This window comes from Phalaenopsis equestris, unplaced genomic scaffold (assembly GCF_001263595.1).
Source record: "Phalaenopsis equestris unplaced genomic scaffold, ASM126359v1 Scaffold000136, whole genome shotgun sequence".
NCBI lineage: Eukaryota > Viridiplantae > Streptophyta > Magnoliopsida > Asparagales > Orchidaceae > Phalaenopsis > Phalaenopsis equestris.
Genome location: NW_018164578.1, coordinates 1711828 through 1719066, shown reverse-complemented (window position 1 = coordinate 1719066; position 7239 = coordinate 1711828).

The window sequence follows — 7239 nt, the reverse complement described above, 5'->3', positions numbered from 1 at the left end:
GGGGGAGGGGGGGATCATCCCCCAGAGGGGACTTACAACTGACAAGTAGATGTCTGACCAACTGATCCGAGTACGAGGTGCACCGGACAGGCTCTTAGTTTGCGGTCATGCATTTAGAGATTGTGTTGTCTGATTTTTCTACCCAAAGTAATGTTGTACTGCCACTTTTTGCAAGTGATTTGCCAATAGCCTGTTCAAGAATATACGGTGGATCTCTCATGGAAACCATGCCTCGTCATAACCATAATCTTGTGGTTCTCTTCGGTGTTTTCAATACAACAACCGTCAAACTTTTTCTGCACCCTTCCAAAGTCCACCCACCTCGCATACTCTCTTTCTATTGCTATTCCACGACCTCTCCCTGCTGAATCGGTTCCATAAATTTCCATTATTTTCAGTTTCATCCTGTTTCTGGTAAAGAACGCGAATAAAAATCTCAATAGACACCTACAATAATGAGTTAGCAAATATCCGGAAATTACTTGACAATATCGCCCAGCATTATAACCTTTTTACAGCCTTGAATTTCCATTATTGCCATAAAAGTCACAGCAAATTGGGCCATGATGACAGGTTGAAGAGAGAACGCGGTGCGTTGCCCAAAGCTCAAAAAAATCCCATCAAACAAAAAATAAATCTATCAGAAATTCCTTACAACATCCAGAGTTGGGTTACCCATCATGGGTGTGTAAAGCAATAAGATTTTTAACTGAACTTATGTGTGCAAAATCAATGTTAATTTCTACCTACTTCGCAAGCCGAGACACAGTTACAGTAAATCCAATAGTATTTTCCAAATAAATCAACACATTCGAGTTTCTAAAGTAGATAAGCACCGACCATCCATATTTGATAATAACCAAAACTGAAAGAAATTGGTATACCACAAAAGGCCATGCATATTCACAACGCCTCCTTTGTTATTACTACACAACACACTACAACATTCAAGTCCTACTATTTCTCTATGCTGTTTTCTCTCTATCCACTGGCCACCACAAATGGACTACGATGATGCAAGCAAGGCTGTTTTATACAGGTGAAAGCAAAAGTAGAGCAAACGGCATTGTGGTGAGCCGTCCAAGACTAGTTAAAATGGCAGATGGATAACAAATATTTTTAATAATAATGGCTTAGAACTGTCGGCGAGGAAAAAGGTGTGGGGGGTTTGGGGGAGTTGCCCGTAAGAAGCTGTCGGTCATATATTTTTCATAGTTTAAATGAAAGAGCGATTTACCTCAAACCCTGTATCTATCTAGAAGGATAAACACAAGACTTGAGGATGAGACTCGAACAAATAAACTAAGATATATATGTCGTCCGTTTGGTCTGCGAAACTGTTTTATTTGCCAACAAATTTCCCTATTTAATATGAAAAACTAAATAAGATTTATTTTAAGCTGGGTTCGGAAAAACTTCCTATAAGGGCAAGCCCCTATAGTTAATTACATCTTAAGCGACCGAAATTACTTAAGAATCCTCTCGATAAAAATCAGGAAAAATTATCTTTAAGGACTTCAAAAGGATTGAACTTTTCAACGAAATCAGACAAAGAAGTGTGCAAAAGGGAATGGTTCAAACTTGGAACATTTATTACAGGATCCAAAGGAAAAAGAACTAGAGGATACCACAGATCCAGAGGAGATCCTCGGTGGCTTCTTAGTCTACCCTATGGTTTGGCTTCAGTTTCGAAGAAGAATATTCAAGTGTTTTATCCTACCAATTTTATTTAAGTAGGGCTTACATTCGTGTGAAGCGATCACACAAATAGCCTGAAAGATGTAAAGATTTAAGTCGTGAAGGACGACAACCTCGGAATCCTAAAACGAGTTGAGTTAGGGCTTATATTGTATAGCAGGGCTATAAAAAGGCCTAAGATAAGGTGAGGATTTATGTTGCATAAGCAAGCAACCTCGAAGTCCTATGACTTTGTTATTTATATCTAAGGAAGGAAGATTGGTTTAGCTAGGGAAGACCTGTTATGTTGTTGAAGATGGTCGTGTTGCCCACCGCGCTAACTCCAAGCTCCTTGTCGTGACGCGCTTATCGTGACGAGTTTAAATTTTCTAGGGTGTCCAGTTATGTCAAATCAAACGACCCTATGGTAATAGTTCTCTAAACACCCTATATGGAAAGGAGGCATGCTTAAGACTATGTAATATAAAGTGTGCAGTACAGGGCAAACAGTAGAAAACACAATAAAAGAAACAGTGTACATGCCATACATGACAATAGCAAGTATAGTAGAAAGAACAGTATAACATGTTTTATAGGACAACAACAGGTGGAAACAAGAATAATGTAACATGTTGTACATAACAGTAGCAGGTAGAAATAGGAATAGAATAACATTCTGTAAATGTAAAGTGAACCTGTACGCCCGTAGGCTCCACTGTTTCTTAAATGTAGCAAGCTGAAATGTATTGCAAAAAAGCGAAGTCTGAAAGAAAAGCCATCCAGGAAATCCGAAGAAGAGAGTAACGACGACTCATGACCAAGAACTTGAGAGAATCAACGAGAAAAGACTCAAGTAAACATCTTCAAAAAAATCTCTGAGAAATCTCGAAGAAAAGAAAAGAAACACGAGTGCTTTGTCCAAAGCTTCGATAAAACAAAAAGTTCAGGTAAGGGGGACCGCAAGCACTTGTGTAGGGCTAGGCTCAGATATATGTATATGAGGGTCTACGAAGGTTACTTGGTCACCCGAATGTATAGAACCCGCCAATCGTCTAGAAGTGTGCCCTGAACCTCACCTAGAGAGCTACTTCCCAGCCTAAATAAGTATTCGTCAGGTGGACAACCAGTTTTTAAAATGTATTTTAAAATTTATGTTTTCTGACATGCACATAAGTCTCAAAAAAAAGATCATCAAATTTTATTTTATAGCGAATATATATATATATATATATATATATATCATATGATATTGTGGATGTAAGGGGATCTCGCTAAATGATGTAAACTCTATTGTGTTTTTTAGTGTTCTTCTTATGGGATGTCCTTATTTTGGTGTACATTGAAAGATACTGTTATCCTATCGTTCATCAAATACCTGGATCTTGATGTTATAGGATAGAACATCTTTCTGCTCTATCTTCAGCGTGTCTTTATCATCACCACCCTACGCCCCAAACACTACGCCCCAAAACAAACTACTTGCGATTTTGCTTGATGGTTTCACGCATAGCAAAAGACTATACGTGGACACTTATGCGTCGGACATAAGCGTCGAAAAACCGAACCAAGAAGCAAAGAAGCAGAAAGAAAAAAGAACAAAAATGGGGTGAGAGAGAGGCGACACTGATCCATCCAAAACACCGAAAAGGAGAATGGATCAGTTTTTAAAACTCCTATTGAAAAGACCTGTAAAAGTAGGGCCTGAGGTCTTTTCTAACGAACATAAAAGGCTACTTTGTGCTGATTTTTTCAAACCCCAAAGATATCATTTAGTTTCAATCAAGTACTCCCGTAATAAAATTTGGAAATCTCTCAAAGAAGCTCACGGCCAAGCTCAATACAAAGGGACGAACAGTAGCTAAGACTCTCGACCAAAGCAACAAAAGGACAGCTGCTAAAGCCCACGACCAAAGACTACCCTAGACACAACAAGGCTCACAGCTGAAGCAACCCAAGACATAAGGGGCTCACAACTGAGGCAACCAAAAGAACCACCAGTGGCTACTATATTCCTTCGGCATGCATAAAAGGATAAATAAGATGATTGTAATTTTTGGGATGACAAAATTGATTCATCAATAACGTTCAAGCCATTCAAGCCCAACGAGAAGGACCAAATCACACCAAACAAACTCCAATAGGTCTCACAAGTAAGGACTGTAAGAAGAGCAAATCCCGATGGTGAGCTCACGGGCAGGACCAAAGGGGGAGGCTAACTCAACCATATCACAAACCCACGGCTAGGGACCAAGCAAACATCAAACTGCAGCTTTATAAACTTCCAAACCGTAGGGGTTAAGGCCAACAAAAATCAGAACCCAAACCAACTCTCGGATAGGGGCAGGACAAGGCAAAACCGAGCCACAGTCAGAGCCAAACCGAGCCACAGCTATGGCTCAAACCCAGGCCACAACAAGGACTAGAAAACATCTCTATGCCTTCAAGACATCAAAATATAGGACGACCATATGTCTCAAACAAGAACAACTATGGAAATCCAATGCTAAAGCAAGCAAATCGAGCCCCCAAACAGAGCCAAAAGCAAACCCTTCAAAGCTCATACGTGAAGTTTAAACAGTTAGTAGGACGTTCTAACCAAAACCAAAAGCCCATCCTCAACAAAAATTAACAGCCCATGCCCATGCAATGAAAACCGAATGCCCACGAAGACCCAAAACCGAGTCGTTCAAAGCTAAGACAAAGCCTGAGCATAGATTAAAATCCAACCTTTAACAGAAATTAAAATTCCAATCATTTCAAGATAAAACCAAACCATTCAAAGCCAAGGAACAGCTCACGAGCTTTTGAAATATCAAGATACAGAGCCAATATATGCCTTAAGCAAGAACAATAACATATATTTAGGCCCCCCCCTCCCCCCCAACTTGAGTATTCCAGACATGAAACAATTTCTAACAGGTATTTAAACAAAAGGATGCCTCACGAGGAGCTAGAACAAGCCACCAAAATAATTTATAGGACCCTCCAAATTAAAAAAATTCCTTTTTTTTATAGCATATGTTTCGAGCAAGGCGAGTAAGGGAAAGCCATAGGAAGCCAAAACCGAGCCCCCAAACATGCATGAAAGGCCAAATAAACTCTCCAATATCTCACGCTAGATAAGAATCAATGAAAAGCTTCATGATACATATCCTGACATGCTTGCAAGAGGAGCTACCATTGTCTCAAGGCCATGTTTCAACCTTCTTATTCATAGTAATATAAATATGTCATAGTTTCATCTCAAGCAAGTAGAGAAAAGAGAGGTCCACCATTCTAAGCAAGTAATCACGTCCAATTCCTAAAACATGCTCACATTTCCATTTCTAGATGCTTGAGTACCAAGTATTTCCAAAAATATAAGTGTAATATCATGCAAGCGTGCTATACCATCCACCGCACCAAGGAGGGCTCGACAGAGAGAGAACCGAAGAAAGACAAGGCACAGAGGGGGAGAAAGTACCTCCCTGAAGCAAAGAACAGCCACACAACCACACAAAAATTTTCAAAGCGCTCCTCCACTTCACTTCATCTCCCAACAACAAGAGGAAACCGATTCAAGCATCAGAAGATCAAAGAAAAAAAAAAGCAGAATTTTCTCCCTTAGAAAGATTTTCGGCCTCTTTTTTGGGTCTCCCCAAATGGGGTAAATATATCTATCAGGGAGAAGAGGAGCTCGCTTAAACTCACCCACCGCAGACCAGAGGCGAGAGAAGCGGGGAAAAGGGCGACAATCGTCGCAGAGAAGAGCAGGGATAAGAGATCGTGCATGGGGGGCTGTAGCTCGAGGGTCGCGACATCATGAGAAAAGAGATAAGGATTTACCGCAGGGGATGACTCTCACAGACGCGTGAGCAAGAGGCGTCAACCGGCTCACGAACAAGACGGAGGAAGGCGGGGCGAGCTAAGGCTCGGGCGAGAGATAAACCCTGAGGGTTTTATGGGAGAAGGAGAGAGATGGAGCTAGGTTAAAAATTTTAATATAGGTTATTAATTATAATAATAATAATAATAATAATAATATATTATTTATTATTATAATTAACACTTAAATAGTTTTCCCCAAGACGCGCCGTCGCAACGAAACGAATGTCCCCTGGGCAAAATCGATGTTCCGAACGCATCAGCACAGTCTGTTTCGTCATCCGGAGCCATCCGGGCAACTTCGTCGTCGATCGGGTTAAAAACGCGTCGCGGTCCGCCTCCTATGAGAATCTCCTATGAGAATTTCGGCTTGAATTCGATCAAACGGGACGGCGAAGAGCGTAGCAGCGCCGAATCGATGAGTAAAGTCAATCCTAAGACTTGCAGTCCTATAGGAGTGCTCCCTGAGTTCCTTCGGAGTAGACTTACCTGCTAGGCAATAGCGGTCAAAACGACTACATGGAACGTCAAGTCGAGCGAAGAAAAGCTCAGAATTGCTATTGGGAAGGGCTCCTTCACTAGTTTTCTAGGAGTAGTCGACAGAAAAGTTCTACGGCTAGATATTAGGCTACTAAGGAGGGGAAAACTACACATTGACCGAAAGCGAGGTCAACAAGAACTTCAACTTGCTCTAAGAATAAAGATTCATTCTGCTGCAAAACTATGCTACTTCCATCACTTGTCAGACTCCAATGCACATCTGCTGCTTTGTGGTAGAGTTTTCATTACCATGTCAATTAACTTTATATTTACAACACCTTTTTGTGGCATCTAACATCTAAAGAGCACAAGAATTACAAAAGCAAATAAAAAAATTGATGGCAGGAAATAACGATAGAAGAAATTGCAACCAGCAAAATCAACGCTTTTATCAACAATTTGATCGGCGTTGCATGTAAATGCCCTTTTTTTCTAGGCAATGAGGGTGAAAAAAAAACAAAGTTTTTCAGTAAATTTTAATTAATACCAAAACAATTTAATTCAAAACTTAAAATTTAAAAAGATAAATATTCTCCCCTTTTCTTCTATTTAATAACAACATTTTAGTTATTCTTTATATTTTATAATTATTTATAAATATATTTAAACATTAATAATTTTATATAATATTAACATTTTAATTCATAAAGGCACTGCTTCGCTGCACTCTGTGCTTTCAATCAAAAATAAAACCTTGAGCATCAATTATTTAACATCTACCACTTTCTAGGGGCATTTGTATGCATAGCACACAATTCTTATGTATTGAATATCACTCACGTAAACTTCACATCCACACAATATCAAATAAAAGATAGGACTATTACCTTCTTTTTTTAAAGTGAAATACAGATTTTCATGCATAGATTTACCACCAAAGTGTTGTAAATATGAAAGTTTATGTGTGAGATTTGTAAAAATAAAAGAATTGTGTGCTAAATATGTAACTTTACCAATTTTTTACCTCACCTCCAGATGCCATAAAATTCCTTGCGTGCAAAAAAGAAATCCATAAAAGAAGCAGCTTTTTGACCGATTTCGAAAAAGCTTCAAAAATAAAAAATGTAGAACAGGAGCTCCAACAAATCCTTGAGTTAAAGGGGAATAACACCTAGGCGTCCCAAATGTCAGTCGTACTTAATAATCTCCATCGCTCCT